This window comes from Mastigoproctus giganteus, chromosome 4 (assembly GCF_048544385.1).
Source record: "Mastigoproctus giganteus isolate SK-2022 chromosome 4, ASM4854438v1, whole genome shotgun sequence".
NCBI lineage: Eukaryota > Metazoa > Arthropoda > Arachnida > Uropygi > Thelyphonidae > Mastigoproctus > Mastigoproctus giganteus.
This window is the reverse complement of record NC_143578.1, coordinates 238,813,620-238,831,245: the sequence shown is the minus strand read 5'-3', so window position 1 is coordinate 238,831,245 and position 17,626 is coordinate 238,813,620.

Here is a 17,626-nt window from a genome sequence, read left to right as displayed (position 1 = left end):
TGGTATTAAAAGCTTAGTATCTTCTGTGATTACTTCAGTTAATATTTCACATTTAGCATTTGCAGTTGGTAACATCATCAGTTGGTCCCACTGAAACAAATTTAAAAGCTTTCTAAGACCACTGTGATCAACATAAAAAGAAAAATCCCTACCCTTTATTTATCCTTTACACTTCAAGTCCCACATCAGTAGATTATGATCATTTTCGCCTATTGCTGGACCCTATATCTGGAGATTCTCAGTGCATGAAAAGTCACCACTGATAACATATCAAGATTATTGCTTCTCTTGTTGCCTTTCTAACATTTCACTGGACACCCACATTAACTGGGTGCTTTGCCTTAGATTCTGCGTGCTTCTTAACCAATATATATTCATCATATTCAAATTTTGCTCTGCTTTTTTTGAGTGGCCCTTTCAAATATCCCTATAATGATCACATTTGAACACTTATCTAATACTCTCCCCACAGCAGGTGGAAAAGACCTGAGTTCGAATCCTGTTGGTGACAGGACGAATTTTTATTGAATTTTTTCACTACATGCCTGAGTTTGTCAGTCTCGGGCGGAGGTAACATGGTTTTTTCGTCCAGCAAACAAAAAATCGACCTCAGAACACACGCAACTTACAGACAATATACACAAAGCAACATGGCCTTAGTCGGTGATGCCCCTAAAAACCAATAACAACCATCTAATACTTCAGAATCACCAGATTTATTTAGTATACTCCTAGCATTAGTGTACAAACGTGTGTGTGATTTTAAGGTGTGGATTGAAATACTGCTCGTTTGGAGGATATGCAGATTAATAGTTTAATTGCTACAAGTCAGTTTTACTGCTGCTTGCAGCTCCCTTTGAACTTCATCTGCATATCCCTCCAAACTAACAGGCCAACCTTATTTTCATCAGTAAATAGTCTCACATCCCTTCTATTTAAGTGTGCCCCATTCCTGTAAAAACCCCTTTTTTGTCTACAAGCACAGCCGTACTAAGAAAAATTCTACCCCCATGAGTTTTGCTTAGTGGCTCCAGAGCTAAATTGATCAAGGGCAAAATTCCAGATATTTTTTTCAAATTTAATCTTAATCATCGCATTTTCTCAACGTTGCCATTTACCTTTTTGGAGTAAATCCTCAGAATTCCTATTAATAGGAATATAGTAATATTAAAATGTAATTCTTGAAACCTTGTAAAAGTTAAATTTTTACCCAGTGGTGGTTGTGAGTGGTCTCGATTATTATGTATCTGTTTATTCCTTTATTTATTTGAAAACAGTAAAAAAAAAAAAAAAAAAAAAGTACAAGCACTGTGAATGCCTAAAGTTGAATTTTCGCGCCCTTAACGGTTTTCTGAACTAGAAAATGTAGTTAAATGTTTATATTTTACGATTGTAGCGTGCTTTTTTCTTTTTTTTTTTTATATAACTGCTAAAACACGCCATTTTTAAAATTTCAATATTTCTTTGAAAAAATTAAAATAATCGCATTTAATGTGCAGATGCAGACAGGCTGCAAGAGGGGTCGGTCATGGGGTCTTGTCAATGATATACAGGAATTTTGCTAGCAGAGATAAGGAGGTAATTGTCCCCTTGTAGAAGGCAATGGTCAGGCCACACCTTGAGTACTGTCCGGAGGCCTCATTTTAGGAAGGATTTAGAGTTGCTAGAACGAGTACAGAGAAAGGCAACAAGATGGATGATGGATGCTTTGTTTCCACCCCTTTGGTGGAAACAAAGGGGTGCTCTTACGAAGAAAGGCGTAAGTTTTGCAAATTGCAGCGTCTGGAGACTAGGCATCTGCGAGGTGATCTGATTGAAGTGTATAAGGCCTTGAATGGCTTGAGCAGGCTCAATGCTGATGAGATTCTTCCTCTTGCTCAGATTACAAGCCTGAAGTACATAAACTGAAATTGAGGAAAGACAATCGTCAAATAGATGTGCAGAAATTCGTCGGCTACGACACCCTATCCGTGACAGAGTATGACGAATGGTGCGTTTTGAAATATCTCTTTTGTTACCATTGTTCTGCAACAAAGTTTTTCTGGGTTGTTTTTTTTTTTTTAATGACTAGCTCCACAAGTTTTTCAGCCTCCATTGACCTCTTGCATCAATGAGTTGTTTCCAACCACAGGATTGCTATTGGCTGGATGTTTGGTCGCTGAAATATATACACTTGCCAAAAAAATGAGAACCTTCATTCAGTATCCAATCGGGCCGCCTTTGTTTCTAACAACGCCAAGCGTGCGGTTCTGAATTAATTCTGTAGGGTATTTTAGTGCGTTTTGGTTTAATTGTAACCATTCTTCCAGCAAAATATTGCTGAACAGCTCTCCAGCATATCCTACACATTGTCCATAATATTGGGATTACATGAAACGTGGGGGCTAGGAAATATAGTGGAAATCCGTATCATGTTCTCCGAACCAGTCACGATTCTGGCACAATGCACGCTTGCATTGTCATCTATGAAGTGACCATAAAAATCCAGATAAAAGCATAATATTGCAGAGTGTAGATCTGCTACAAAATTCAGGTGCTCCCCGTATGACATTCGACCTTCCACCAGTATCAACACACCCAGTCCGTACCAACAAAACGGTCTCCATACCATTATACCACCTCCAGATGCTTGGGTTGACTTAACAAGGCAAGCGAGGTCCATCACTTTGTGAGGTTCTCGCCACACTCTCTGTCTACCCTCAGTGCAAAACAGATTCTGACCGTATGACTTTCTTGCGTTGTTCCACTGTCCAATCGCAACGTTCTCTGCACTGCTGCAAGCGGATTTTTCTGTTTTTCTCTAAAATAAGTGGCTATTTTGCCGATACCCAATATATTCAATTCCCTGTGCATGGTACAGGTTGAAATAGAGCTTGTTTCGGTTGTTCTGAGCTTGTTTGGATTCAGATGTTATTTGCTTCATACTCGATGTCCTGTTTTCCCGTGCAGTTCTTAGAGTATGACGGCTTCGGTCTTGAAGTACTGTTTTTCTGCCACATGCCTTTGAGATGTGGGAGAACCGCTTTTTTTCCTGTCATTTAAAACCTATGAGATGGATGCTTTTGAGAAATGTTATGTCTTTCGTGTCTTTAATCATGGTTCCTGCTAAATGTGCACTCACGATAAGAACTTTCAAAGTCTGATGGATCATGCGCTTCCCGCACTCATGGGTAGCACAGTTGGTAGAATCGCCGCCCTCCTCACACCCAGTGGAAAAGACCTGAGATGTGAAGAATTTTTATGGGCCTTTTTCACAACGTGGCTGAGTTAGTCGGTCTCGGCGAGGGTAGCATGGTTTTTTTCTCCTGGAACCTAATTTTTCGTCTAGCAAACAGAAAATCGACCTCAGAACACATGCAATTTACATACAGTATACACGGAGCAATATGGCCGTAGCTGCTGACGCCTAAAACCCCACAACAACAACAACGGGCCTGTTAGTCTTTATACTCAACGAGGCAACACGTCATCACCCCATGTCACAGATTTCTTTGAATCTGTTTGCATTTATTCGCATTTTTTCTGTCTGTGACTGTCTTAATACAACGGTTCATATTTTTTTGGCCAGTGTGTGTAGTTCGATACACCCGAGATGTAAAAACACAAGCAAGGTTGCAGTTTCCGAGATGCACACACACACACACAGGCATCGACTATCATGCCACGTTCAAAGTAATTTAAATCTCGTCATGTCCATTCACGCACTGAATTGCAAGGAACATCCGTACATTTTTTCTTACCTGCAAAGCCCATTTATATTGCATGGTTCGAAAACATGACGCTATTACTGAAAGTGGTGCTCCATTTCATGAAAAGAATAGATGTACCTGTGGCCACACAGTGGCTATACTCTTGCATCAAACATAGCATACCTGAAAGCCAAATCTCATTGATTCTCATCAGTTCTTTTGAGAACGAATGTACTTTTGTCATCGATATCTTATTTGCGCTGGTTGAATTCTCAGCTGATTGTTGTGAAAAGCCCCGAGTTTCTACGCGAAAAACATTTAACCTTTGATATTGCTAAGGGGTGGGGGGGGGAAGAATTATTGTATTTGGGAAAATCACGAATGGAATTCAGTTGTTCAATTTAGTAAGAACCGTTATTTTGGAAAATATGTTTTGAATTGCTGAATAAATAGTTTGTACCTACCGAATGTTCGTATGCCCCCCCCCCCTCTCTCTACCACTGAAAAAAAAATGATCCACCCTCGTCCCCCCTCTCTCCCAGCACTAAAGTTGCCACACTAAAGAATAATTGTATATCACAATAATAATCGAATTATTTTGAATGCAAAATCAAAGCAATTTTTTCTCTATCGATGGCGAATTTTGTCTGGGAACTTTTGCTGTTCATAATGACTGTTTGATATCTCAACATAGATTTAATTATATTCAAAATGAACTTTCCTTTTTAAGATCTATATCTTATTCCGCATCCAGTGTGATCACAGTGCTCTTATAAAGACCGGATTGTAATTGTTACAGGCTGTTCTTTGTACTTATTAGGTATAAAAACGTCCATGCGTAATATAACGCTGGCAGCCATTTCTTTTTTCGTAATAGCATTTATTATTACAAGCTGGAGCATTTACATTCAGCTGCTCTATATTGGACAACTAGTTACTGTAATCATTTGGCTGACAGCCAACAAGATTTATGTGCTGTGTCTTGTAATTTTTAAAATTACTGTAATAATAAAAATAACCCTAAGGGTCATATCTAACCTTCTCTAAACAGCAGAAGCTTTTCATAGTTGCACCTCCTTTTAAAAATCATTTGAATCAAATTTTAATATCTTAAATACAAAATTAAAATAACGGTATATGTTATAATTCAACTTGTATGTCCATATTTGTGAACATGCATTTTAATAAATTATGTAAGGACAGAAGCCTTACATATGCTGTAGCAGCCAGTGCTGCCATCTGTGAGTAATAAGTGTCACGTATATTTTAAATTTAATTTTAAGGATAAATTCAGTACGGGAAAATTATTTTTATTAAATTAGTATTTAATAATTTAATTAAATAAAATATTAATAAAAAGCCTCTTTTATAATAATTGATTTAAGTAATATAATAATTGACGCGATTCCTCTGTCAGAGAATAAGAAAGCTTGTGCATTCTCAGCTAAATATAATATGGTCTTTATGAGATATAGATAGGACCACCTTACTAAATTAAGACAAACCACAAAGCGTCAAGGGTTCTGTGAAACATTTGCACTTCTAGCAGAGAGTAGACATCACCAAAACAGCTGTTATTATTCATATATCGTGGTTTCCTATACCGCGTTATAGGCGCTTTGATTTGTTTCCTACGACGTGGTTAACTTTTCAGTATTCCACATTGCGATGAATCTCAGATTATGTCCGTTGTATCAGCGACTTTCCCATTTCATTTGCCATTATAATTTTCCACGATTGCTAGCACACGGTGGCTCTCTGTCAAATGCAACACGCTTTATGCAAATGTCGCGTAATATACGCCAGCAGGAACTGGACCGAAATCGGTAAATTGTCTACCATTACCTAAATGACCCTAATAATAATAAACTAAACAACGGGGATGTAAATTGTATCCATACGTTGATGACTTTCTGGAGCTTGTTAAATAGGACAGCGAAATATTCGAAATATGTAAACCGACACTTAGTACCAAGCAGTCTTAACATAATTCCGTTAATTGTATAACATTGAGGTAGCTCCAGAAATTAGTGTGTTCTTGATTTGCACATCTGAAGTTTTACAAAGGAAAAAATCGTCACCAAATATAACTATATCCATATACTTCAAGCATTAAATGCGATTGCAAACTCTTCAAAATGTACACTTCCACCTAAAAGTTTGGCATCACAATGTGAGGTTCAATATAAACACATTACAAAAGTATTTATTTTGTGAACATGGGCAGACTTCACGTACTTGACGGTTCAGATGATCCCATAAAAGCTCTGTTGGGTTTAAGTCAGGCGATTGGTATGGGCACTCCGTAATTTGTAATATCCCCTTCTGTTCAGTTGCTAGAAAGTCAAGGACTTAATATAAAATTTCTTTCACAAAGTCGAAGATCAAAAGGTATTGCATTATGTTCAAGAATGTTTTGTTTTTTATAGCCTTCTTTTCTTTAAAATTCCTTCGATTCTGATGATGTAATCCCAGATCATGATGGAACCACCATCGTGCTTCGCTGTTGGCACTAAACAATGTGGCACCGCTTTTATTTAAATTGATTGTCTCACATAAACTCTACGCTTAGATCTAAAAATTTTAAATTTCGATTCATCTGTCCACAGCTTTTTGTTCAATGTTGATGGCTCTTAGCCCGAGCTAACCGTTTCTTTCAATTTTAAGGTTTTAATAAAGCTTTTCGACCATGAAGTTCTGCTTGCTTAAAACGAATTTTTAAGTGGACCCATTGAACTCATCTCGGGTTTAAAGTGCAGTAAATCGTCGATCGAGTTTAGAAATCAGTGTTGTGGCCTTGGCTTACGTTGTTTTTTTTTTTTTTTTTTTTATGTGAACCCCAAACACGAGAGGTATTAGAACCTGTAGTACTTAGTACCGTGCTTGGGTTGGAGACTGAGAAGACGAAAGAAGATATTTGTTGACATTGGACTTGAACTTCTGTAGATTGTAATTTTCAGGAAATACATATGAAGGAAGGTTGTTCCAGAAAACGGCAGTTGAATGAATAAATGAGGAAGATGAAAAGTTGGTTCTGTGGGTTTGAAGTTGGACAGTAAATGGATGTTGGCTGGTGGTGGCACGTGTTCGGACTGTTTTGAAAGAGAGAGCGGGAATTATAGAAGCCAATTCAGAAGAACAGTGCCCATGGAAGTATCTGTAGAAGAGGCATGCAGCAGAAACAGTGCGTCTATGAGACAGCGAGTGGAGAGACTCTGTTAGAGATGAATCATTAATTAACCTAACTGCCCTCTTCTGAATGGAATCAAGAAGCCAGAGAGAGGTTTTGGGAGCACCACCCCAGATGTGGGAACAATATTCCATGGCAGGGCGGATTTGCGATTTATACAGAGTGAGCAGCTGTTTGGAAGAAAAGTAACGCCGAGAGCGAAAGAGAAAACCAAGTTTTTTAGATGCAGAGGAAGCAATATTTGTAATGTGCTTGTGCCAAGAGAGATTAGAAGTCAGGGTAATCCCCAAAAGAGATATATCCTTTTGCCTAGAAATTGGAGTGTCACTAAAGATAAGCATAGGAGCAGAAGAATCCTTTTTGCGAGATATAAGACACGACTGAGTTTTAGAAGGATTGAAATCAACTAAGTTGTCTTTGCCCCACTGGAGAATTACCTGAAGATCGGCATTTAAGGAATTGGTAGCAGATTTTCGAGAAGTTGAAGCTGATTGAGCAGGACAAGGTTTCTCAAAATGGAAAGTTGAATGCAATGTGCTATCATCGGCAAAACTATGGTTAGGATTTCCAGTCAATAGAAGAAGGTCATTAATATATACAAGAGGAAAAGAGTGGGGGAAAGAACTAAACCTTGGGGGACACCAGCATTAGTGGAGAAGTTAGAAGACAGAGAGCCATCACCCTCTGTGAAATACACCCTCTTAGAGGGTATATTTCACAGAGGTATACGAGTATAAGTGAATGAGGGAGATATATTTTCATTGGCAGAGGAGAGAGAAGGACCGGTAGCACAAATACAAAATTGGGAAGTGAAACAGAATGCTGGGATCTCATGAAGTTTACTTTCGTGCAGTGTATTGTACATCATTAGAATGAATTTCTTGCCATAGTCGTCTTGGCAGAGAGTTTGGTAAAGTACAAAGCGCAATTGCAGACACTTTTTGGCAACGGGGATTTTATGAATGATTATAATACCTGATATCTGCAGGTGATGATTGAAAATAAAGGAGCTTTATTCTAAACATCCCTTGAAGGTTTTATTTTGACTTCACAGTTTCTGTTTCCCATTTTATCGTCTTCCCGAAGAGTAAGAATCAAAGACCAAAGCCCGCCAAAGCTATCAAGACACATCCTTGACAAGGTTATTAATCAGCTCAAGCGGGTAAAGCCTCTGTCTAGCAGAAAAGAGCTGTACACTCCCGAAATATCCTGGTAAGGCATTCATCTTTCTGCCTTTCTACTTGACCCTCAGTGTCTGTTTGAACCCTACCCCACCCCATTTCCTTTTCTTTTTTTTTTTTTTTTTTTTTGTATATCCGCTTCTATTAGCACTGGTTGCCTACCTCTAAAAATATGCTTTCCCACTGATGACGTGCCAGACATTAGCGAAATTATCAATTTTAATTACATTCTAGTCAGAGAAATTATTCGTCATGATTTAAAGTGTTTATTAATTAGTCTGCTTCTTAGCTTAGTTAAAACGTGAAAATGTTAATCTACATATTAACTGAAGTTAACCATAAAATCTTTTTTGAAAATCGAAAGTATGATTATTATGCGCTCCCCATTCCCTTCTTTCACGATGTCTTCAAGTTGCTAAAAAATAGGAATTTGAATTTGAACATGTTTTTCTTCCCTCCCGAGGAGATGACAATAACTATCGAAACAACTGTTCAGAGTATAATATATAGACAGAGGGCCCCCGACGACAAAACGCCGCAGGAGCTATCAATCTCTGTAATCAGTTCTTCTGCGCAGAATATCAGTTGCTCTTATATAGTCCGGACAAATCTTGTCCACTTCTGCGTCGCCAGAAGGGGACTTCCTGCCAGCAATTCACACACTTAGGTGTGTCCGTACGTGTAGTACAGTTTTTGAATGTATGACCTCTCCTGGCACAATGGCCACTGAACTCGTCAGCTTGACAATGTTTGGCAACGTGGCAAAAAGCCATACATTTATAGCATTGTGTTGGTGCTAGTAGGTCACGCACTCTGTGCGACCCCCAATTAATGAATATTCTGGTCCTAGCCAACAGGACTCGCTATATGGCTCCAGAAACTTGAACAGCATAATTCATACTAAACGTTCCTTTGGTTTTATTTCAAGCTAATATAGCTACATCAGTCAAAACTCTATTCTGAATTCCACAGTCTGTCATATTCCTTTGCCAGAGTTCCTCAAGAAAATGTTCTTTAATGACTTTGGGATCGTCGTCAAACACAAGCTTTGGACTCCTCCGGAGGGTCCACTACCTCCAGACCCAGCTTGGGCACATTCAATGACCTTTGAGATATCTTTATCTGTTGCAGCTTCTACTGCAACTCGGCGGTCTCTAATTGGTCTAACTGCCAATACCTTGACAGTAGGAAGAGCTGGTCTGAGACTACCAACCAGCTCTTCCTTTACTTGGACAAAAATCTGTCCGATTTCGCCTTTATGATTATTGTCTTTAATCTGTGTTTATCCTCATCCGGAGGTCTAAGCATATTAATGACAGTCTTGGAAGGATGGCCATATTCTGGTGTGATCGAAATTTTCAATGTGAAGTGGTTTCTCCATCCAGACAATGCCAGGCCCCATATGACTAATATTTTGTAGGCAGTGTCACTGCCATAGGTGGCGAAGTTCTGCCACATCGCCTCTTATTCACCGGACTTAGCACCGTGTGATTTCTTGCTCTTTCCATGTCAGAAGAAAGCTCTCAAAGGCAAGCGTTTCGCGTCTGACACAGCGATGCTTGCAGAGCCACAACGGAAGTCTCGAAAAATGATTTGCAAGAAGCATTTAATATGTGGGTGGTGAAAGTGTATAAAGTTCAAGGGAGAGTATTTCGAGGAGAAATCCACAGAAGATTCAGATGATGACAAGATAAGATCTTGCCCTAGTTCGCGAATTAAATTATCACCCCTCGTACTACTACGTTACACATCAGTTCAACGAATTCGCGTTTACCATGAACAGTAATTCACACTAACACAGAACTAAGGGGAAGGTGTGTGCGTGTATTGTTGCGCGCCAAAGTATCCAAGGTTATGAGGCTCGAATCCATTAAAGACGCGAGGAATTTTTATAGCTCTTTTTCACAACGTGGCTGAGTTAGTCAGTATCAGCGATGGTAGCGTGGTTTTCCCTCCGTGTTTTTCAGACTTTGTATACTACGTAATATGTTGCTCTTGCGCCTAAAACCCCACAACAACAACAACAACTATCTGTGGCTGGCAACAAGACATTGCCTACCCCACACGTGACTTTTTTCCTTCTCAATTTCAAGCGAACCTTTTCAATTTCGCTGTCACCGAGTTCAGTTAAAAAAAAAATAAAAAACTAAAGTGGGCCTCATTAACCAATAAAAAAATCCTTTCTTCGATAAGTTGTGCGGTGACAGAAAAAAAAAAGTCGTTTTAGTAACTAGCGAGAGAGGATGTGAATGATGCTTTCTTTCAAGATCCTTGGAGAAAAAAAAAGAAAGAAAGAAAGAAAAAATTAAACGCTTTCTAGTCTATGCCACAGCAATTACCGAAAACTGCTGACTGGATATTAATTACTGCATTCATTTGTTTCCATGAAACCCGATGCTGTTCACCTGGCTGCAACGACCCAGAAGTCTGCATTATTCAACAAAAGACCATCGCTGTTTTTTTTCCCCCCTTCACTCAGATTAACGTTTAAAACCCCAACTCGTTTCCTAGTTGAAAGAACGAAGAAATTTCTCGATGGAAGAGGTGTAAAATGGGTGCAATTGGCGACCAAACGAAGAGTGTGGAGAATCAGACAGATGGCAACTGGGTTCGAGGCTTTCTTATGACGCAGACGTAACCGGGTAGAACAAACAAGCATTAAGCCTAAGCCATTAATGAAAGCGAAAAGAGGGCGCTGTTTGTAAACTGAGACTAGCATGTCACTGGTAGCTTCAAACGTGACAAATTAGGTAGAATAGAGGCCTATCACAGCCCCCATTACTGCTAATAACCACTAGCAGCGACTGCTCTCGCTTGTTCGTAGCTTTCGACTCTCATCATTATTCCGTAGCGATGACCAATTTAAGGTTGGGTAGGACCGCTGACGCTTATTATGTTTGATTTCTCCACAAATCTACTGCCGGAGGGGCAATTTACGAAGAAGGGCAGAGCCACCAGGGACTGACGCAAAGATTTATAGTAGTGATTCAGAGAGTTTTCGTCAAGTCGTTTTGTGGAGAAGCGTGGTCTCTAGAGAACTGGCTTTGACACCGTATAATGCCCCTAACCACAGCGTGTCCTTTTATTTTGTTGACTTTAATGACAGATAAAAACACCTGCAAAGAGAAGAGAAGTAAATAGGTTACAGGAAGGACTCTGTGATCGCTTATTTGCGTATAAATGATTTCTATCTGTTTACTGTATCATATGCGCTCTGTTCGTTTATTTCTATGTACGAGGGCTGGTCAATAAGTAATGTCTCTTGGGCGATGAAAGCGCATTCAAGTTTTATACATTGGCAGTATGGATATGAAGATAGAAACGTGCTAAATTAAAGGTGTGTCTCTCTGAAGTTGAACAGTCAAATGTTGTGAACCCATCACCAACCGTTTCCACCAACGGTTGGTTATGGGTTCTTTTTTCAAGTAAGAAGAAAACTTCTAGATTCATGAAAAATTGAGGAAAGTATACCAAATCGAATTATCTATTAATGGAGCACAGGTTAAAAAAGTCGGTTCATACACCGATCTAGGAGTGACCTGGGACGAGGATCTTACCTTCCAAAAGCACTTTCAGAACACGAGATCAAAAGCTGCCATATGGGCTGTAAGACAAGAGATAACTGGGATTCGAAACCAGCAACTAGTGACCAAATATATCCAAAGATGTATCATTCCGGTATCCTTATATGCTTCGACAATTTGGTCCTCTGCCCCAAATACTTATATTAGGAAATTTCTCTGTCTGGAATACTGGGTGCTCTGGTGGCTGAATAGGATTGCTGGGAAGCCCCTTACATTTTCAAAATCCATACTGTATACAAACTTAAACTTAGCTCCTTGGATTCAGATGGTTACCCTACATAACATCTGCACTCTGGCACAACTTCTGACTGGAAGTTTAGATGCCCCTCAAATTGAAAATCTTGTGGTCAGGCTCCTTGCAGGAGTCCCGTGCCTAGGTTTTGTCATGGCTGTTTGGGTCTATTTTGAAGTCTATAAAGAACTCCAGCGTATTGGCAGGAAGCTCATTGCAGCTGATCTGATCTGTACATTAAACATACATAATGAAGAATGCATTTCAAGAAAGAAGAGTTTTCATAGTAAGAGACTTCAAGCCATGAACACAAAAATCTGCAATGAACGCTTTATAGTGTCTTCAAAAGACTCTTCTGTACAGGGGTGTTTGTTGAATAACCTATTAATAATAATAATAATTACTGATATCAGCAATGTTCGTAGATGGGCGCGAATGTTGCTTCCAGGAGTGGGACCAAGGACAATTGAAGATAACAGAAACATTTTGGATAAAATTATTCCAAAAGACAGGACAATAATCAAATATGCAATGAGGCCAGCATTAGGATGTTCAGGGAGAAGTAGTGAAAGGGTTGGTGATAGAATTCCTTTTCAAGTAAGGAGAAAACTCAGCTGTTCGGATTCATGGAAAATTGAGGAAAGTATACCAACAATACAGTACTGTTATCAGCAGTGTTCGTAGATGGGTGCGAACGTTGCTTCCAGGAGTGGGGCCAAGGCTGTGTATTGAAGAAAACAGTAAGATTTTGGATAAAATTATTCCAAAAGACAGGAGAGTAATCACATATGCAATGATGCAAGCACCAGGATGTTCAGGGAGAAGAAGTGAAGTCAAGTTATGAGTCAATTGTGCTAATTGACAATTCGAAGTCAAGTCTTCGAATTGCCAATTAGCACAAAGAACGATGAGCACAGTGTTTTTGGACAGAAAGCCCAGTTTTGGTTTATTTTTAGAGAAAGGTCAGAATATAAATAAGGAAAGATGTCAAACACTTCTTGATAAGCTTAATAAGGTTACAAAACAAACAAGACTCTAACAGAATGCCAAATCACATTACACCAACCCTCGTGGGTAGCACAGTTGGTAGAATCGCTGTCCTCCCCACACCGCGTGGAAAAAACTTGAGTTCGAGTCCCGTTAACGAAGTGAGGAATTTTTATGGGCCTTTTTGCCAAGTCGAATTAGTCGGTCTCAGGCGAGGGTAGCTTGGATTTTTCTCCCTGAAATTCGAGTTTTTCGTTTAGCAAACAGCAAATCGATATCAGAACACACCTTGAGAACTCCAACAACGTTTTACCATTATAATGACAGGCCACACCCTGCCCATAGGGGAATTCAAATGAAAATTGCAGACCTGAGATAGAGAGTTTGCTTTACTTGTATATACCGGACTTGGTCCATCTGACCTATTTCCATTTTGGCGTACATAATTGTAAAAGGTTTCTTTTTTTTCTCTTTTGGCCATTATTGGCCAAAAGAGAAACCCAGTGTGGTCTCATCACACTGGGTAAATCGAGTCTCATGACTCGCGATTTACGCTCTTTTGCACAAATGGTAGTGTGGAAATGTGGCATCGAACCTCATGAAGCCACAAATCCAGACTGTCTCGTGTCTACCACTCAAGCATCTGGAGTGGTATCAAGGTATTAGGTATATTCAACTCGTACCATTAGTACCAAACATTTATAATTGCTGTATTTCAGAAAACATAACAATATAATATTACTGCTACTTGAAGATAATAGTGGATATCTTAATAAAATTCTATTAGTTATAGCAATATTGGGAATAAAGTTATCAATATCAGGATTCGGGCATGTTTTTATGGGAGGGTTCATACCTCAAGTGTGGGGTGGGCTTATATAAGCTTCGCTTTCTGTGCTGCACTAATTTGTATCCATAAAGAATTTCAAATACTTCCTCCCTTCCTTCCAGAATAAAGATAATCATGGCAATATTTCATGACCGATCAATAGCTATTGAGGTGTTGAAGAGACGAAGAGGATTAGGCAGGGTGATGAATATCTATATCATCAGGGGGGGGGGATACAGGCATTGGTAATCCGGTGTGTTTCTGTGTGGGAGATTTGAACCTTGGTCTCTGGATCGTAGCCATTTATGTTTCCATGGCTGACTTTCCAATTTTTCAACAAAATTTGATGTCTCGAGGAAGAAATTAATCTTATTTTAAGAACCACACTAATAAGTGGAAACGCTGCTGTCAAAATGAAACTGACTTCTGCCCACCTGTCTAAAAATATTTCATTGCATATCCGATGACAGCACAGTAAGGGACTCCCTCTTAATCAACTATGATTGAAAATGGCGAACGCTTTTCACTTCATGACGATCTCAGAAGTTTTTCAATTTCTGTTCAATTGAGATTTTTTTTTGTCAAACAATAAAATATTGCAGTGCCTGCTGCCTATGAACCAATGATCTTCATAATACCCTCAGACATGCAGTCAGCATATGGTGCCTACTTTTCTACAGTAAGACTTCATCTTTAAACATGAATTAATCACTGGATAATCATCGATATCTGGAGATTAACAAGGATACTCAGATGAGTATCCTTGTTAATATCCCGATGAAGAATCGCTGTTCCTCCACTCTGTGAAAAAACCCTGGTTCTAGTCCATCTCTACCGTCAGAACTTTGAGTTTCTTTCGACACAAATAACTGGAATCAAACGGAGGTTGTGAAACCGTTTTCATCCCATTAATTAATTCTGCATTAATTCTTCAACCGGTGGATCTCACGTCATATCATAGTTTAAATTAGGATTAGGGGTACAATGGACCTGCCCTCGTGGTAGCACAGTTGTAGAATCGCATTCCTCCCTAAACCGGATGGAAAAGACCAGAATTCGAATCCAGTTAATGGCGCGTGGAATTTTTATGGGTCTTTTTCACAGCGTGGCTGAGTAGTCATTCTCATGTGAGGTAGCATGGTTTTTTCTCCAGGAAACTCGGGGTTTGAGGGTTCGCAATTTGCAGACATATTTTGTACGGCGTTGTTGATGCGCCTAAAGGGAAAAATAGCAAATCGAACAAATTATTTGTTCGATTTCCTGTTTGCTGAGCGAAAAACCAGAGTTTCAGAGACAAAACACCATGGAACCCTCGCCTATGACCAGCTCAGCCACGTTGTGAAAATAGTCCATAAAACTTAACTCACGTCATTGAGGAGATTCGAATACAAGCCTTTTCCACACGATATGGGAGGCCATGATTATAAACACTGTGGTCCCGCGAGGGCGACATGTTCATTAACATTTTGGTTATCGAGTTTTTCCTATAGTTGTAAAATACGGTACAGATCTCGATAATTGAGTATTCTATGAATATCATATGTACGTAGCTTTTCTGGTTCTGTTCGTAATGAAGAAAACAACTCAAAATGACTTTGACATACGTTTAACGTGCATGATGGACAGAATTTTCTTTTTTTTTCGTTTAATTATAAAAAGGCAAAGAACGGTTTCATGTTATTGTCCATTTTTAATGAATCAGTCTGGAAGTAAACACTTATTACACACACCGAAGCGTCCAGATTGAAAAATCACTCGATAATTGGTGATTCGCTAATTAAATGACTCTTCAAAGAAAGTACACAGAAGCGCACAATTTCCAGCCCCCCTGCCTCCCCCCACGAACCGCTACGCCCAAGCTCGCAGTACGCTTCAGCGCTCGCAACCATAGGGGACACGCGAGTGGGCGACACACCTGTCCTAGCGAACATCCCTTCGCGATTCTGATCACCTCTCGCCAGCCTAACCACCCACAATGATGGCCGAGATAATTAGAAATGACTGGTACCCGCCTCGGATTTCCTACAGTTTCCGCCCTCCCCCTCGTGCCACGAAGCGTGCAAGTAACTTAAGACGTCCCCGGAGTTACAGGGTTTCAGCCTGCTCGACCAGGTGGGAGGTCGACTCATCGAACATGTTACCGTCTACTAGGCTTGCGTACTCCCCTTTTCCATATTCATAGCCACCATGCTATTGTGAAAATTCACTTTTTTCTTTCTGACAGGACTCCTTTTCTTTGTTTTATACGTTTTTATTCTGCCTTTGCCTCATTAACGGAACAGTAAAGAAGAAAGATAAGGCACTGGAAACCCCTCACCTGTGTATTGTATAGTGTTAGCGTAACTGTCAGTTAAGTTAAGTGTTTGGTGATTCGCCAGAGAACTCTTTGGAGACATCTAGAAGACCTCTTTCAAATAATACATTAATGAAGTCATTTAAATTTCATAAGTTGAAGTGGATTCGGGCCTGGAGGGTAGTTATTTTATAAACTGCACATCGATTTTGGAAGCACCTCTACCACCAAATAATTGGAATAATTTCTGGAAGCACCACTACTTACATATAATTGGAGTAATTTTTGGGCTGTTTCCAAATAATTGGAAGAATCATTGGAATAAACCAAAATAATAGGGTTCTAAGCCATATTTTGCTGTATATAATGTCTTTAAATGTTGGGTGGTTGATTTGCTGTTTGCTGAACGAAAACCCGAATTTCCAGGAGGAAAAGCCATGCTAGCCTCGCCTGAAACCGACTAATGAAGCCATGTTGTGAAAAAGATCCATAAAAATTCCTCTGGTCACTAAGGGGATTGGAACTCGAATCTTTTTCACCCAGTGTGTGGAGGACAGTGATTATAATTGTGCTACTGATGAGAGCATTTCTGGAAGCACTACATTTCCAAATAATTTGGAATCATTTTTGGAAGCATCACTACTTCCATATAATTGGAACGTTTTCGGAAAGAACACTACTGCCAAATAATTGGAATAATTTCTCGAGGCAGCGCACCTTTAAATTGAAATATTTCTGGAGAACCACTCCTTTCAAATAACTGGAGTAATTTTTGGGAGACTATTACTTCCAATGAATGGGAATGATTTCTGGAAGCGCCACACTCCTAAATAATTGTAATAATTTTTGGAAGGACCATGCTTCCAAATTTAAATTATTTTTGGAAGAACCACTCCTTAGAAATAACTGCAATAAAATTTGGAAGCACCATTACTTCCGAATAAGTGGAATAATTTTTGGACGCCACTCCTAATAATTGGAATAATTTCTGGAAGCACCGCACTTCCAAAATGAAATATTTCTGTCAGCGCCTCACTTCCAAATTGAAATTTCTGGAGAATCAATCTTTCAAATAATTGGAATAATGTTTGGTAGCACTATTACTTCCAACGAATAGGAATAATTTCTGGGAGCGCCACATTCCCAAATAATTGGAATAATCTTTGGAAGCACTATTACTTCCAATGAATAGGAATAATTTCTGGAAGCGCCACATTGCCAAATAATTTGAATAAGTCTTGGAAGCACCACTTCTAAATAATTGGAATGATTTTGGAAGCATTGTACTTCCAAATTGAAATTATTTCTGGAAGAACCACTACTTCCAAATAATTGGAATAATTTTGGAAGCACTATTGCTTCCAATCAATGGAAATAATTTTTGGAAGTACCATTATTTCCACTATTACGAAACGCCTTATTATAGAGACTAATATAGATAGTGTCATGGCAACCATGACCATGTTCAATATAGTTCCGTATACTGTTGCTAGGACATGCCACTTACTGTATTGTGCCAAGATTTGTATTGATCCGCGTGCTATTTGCCAGTTAAACGTTGGCATATGAATTCTCTGGGCTGTACATACATGGAAGTGGTGAGATGGATTTGCACAATGTCCCCATTGTCTCGTCACCAAA